The sequence below is a fragment of the Eurosta solidaginis genome, chromosome 2 (genome assembly GCF_040869045.1).
Source record: "Eurosta solidaginis isolate ZX-2024a chromosome 2, ASM4086904v1, whole genome shotgun sequence".
In the NCBI taxonomy this organism is placed as follows: domain Eukaryota; kingdom Metazoa; phylum Arthropoda; class Insecta; order Diptera; family Tephritidae; genus Eurosta; species Eurosta solidaginis.
Window position 1 is genome coordinate 199,200,963 of NC_090320.1, and position 1,722 is coordinate 199,202,684.

Genomic DNA, 1,722 nt, shown 5'->3' on the forward strand with positions numbered 1-1,722 from the left:
CGGGATTTCCGTAGGACCCCCCTACTGGGGTATGCACCACCAAAGGACGCCTAGCTTTCGAAAAAGCCCCCCTATTAGCACCGCCCCGATGCTGGTTCCCTCGAAAACTGCCCGCACTCCCGAACGGAGTGTTCCGGCCCGTTTGCCCGTAGGACTGGTCACGCGACATAATCCGTTAGAAAAAAAATTACTTTGTCAAATCCTAGTATTCGAAAAAAACTTCTGTTCCCAGAAGATGGTTTGTTGAAAGAGGAAAAAAAAAATTTATATATCTATATATAAAAAAAATTGTGCGAGAATTAATGCAATCATTTATCAATGATCGCACCAAAATAGAAAAAAATTTCAAAAGCTGAAAAGGAAACGGTTAGTTATATATAAATTTTATATGAACAATGTAGGTGGTGATGGGAACGCTGACATCCCATCATCAGAAGGCAGTAGGCCAGGCAAAAAAAAATTTTTTGGTACAACACATTCATACTTGGCCCTAGTGCTCCCAACCGCAATCGAGGGGGGGTCTTAAGGCCCCCTCCGAGATAGGTTGGGCCCACTAGGGTCCGTTCCAGGCACCCACGGGTTGGTCTCAACACGCCCAGCCGCAACACAGGGGCAGTCTCCAGGGGCTTGCCCCTGGGACTGGTTGGGGGTGTTGAGGCCTCCCGTCCATTCTCCCTGGACACCCCTCCTGCCTCCGCCGCAATGGGTGGAGCGGTTTCGAAACCGCTCCCCAGTCTGGTGGGGACAGGAAGGAGTGCCACTCGGAATCCCAGCTCAACCCATCACCCTCCAGGTGGTATTCCAAGCTACCACCTGGGACGTGGGATGAGCTGGGGTCCTCACTACCCGCACACACACATTCACCCTGGACAACACAAATTCGGCTAAAGGAACCTAAAAAAAAACTACTTTACAAAAAAAAAACCCAAGTTAGCGGACATATTATTACCAGGGCCGACTAACGGACAAAACATCCGGCAAACCAAAATCCCAACTACAAAAAAAAATCAAGTGCGTGCAGCACTGCCTCATCGGGTGAAATGGAAAAAAAAATCTGGAGACTTGACGTAAAGTCCGTGGCTCCTTCGGCCACTGCCCCCGATGACCAGCCCGGACAACCTGATCCGTCTAACCATCCCACCGCAACGTAGGTGGCAGCTTCTGTGGCTGCGCACTCGGACTGGTGGAATGGTCAACCTCACAGGTTGGCCCGACTGACCCCCGCGGCCAGCGCCTTAGGTGCCACGTTGGGCGCCATCTGTTATGGAATCGCATTTACGATGGAAGCAGTAAGGAAGGCGGTCGGCATGATATGTTGGTGCACAGTGGCTAGTCATTGTCGGCTGGGGCGGGTCCTTGCCAACCTTACTGTTCCTGCGCCATAATCAGAAAAATGTTCCTATCATGCCTATCAAAACTAGCAGCTGTCAAATTCAAAACAAAACCGACAGAAGCGCAGAGACCGACTCAAAACGCTTAAAAATTCAAAATAAAACAACATCCGGCCGAACCGGATGTCACGGACAGACCGTTGACATTCAAAATCTAAATTCAAAAAAAATTCAAAAAAAAACTGACGCAAAAAAAAATTACCGAACCGGACATGACCGGTTACTACTCTGAAATCAAAATTCAAAAAAACTGCTGAAAATAAAATAAAAGAACCAAAAGGAAAATAAACATAAAGGGCCGAATATATAGAGGGGCGCCGCGGGTGTAGTT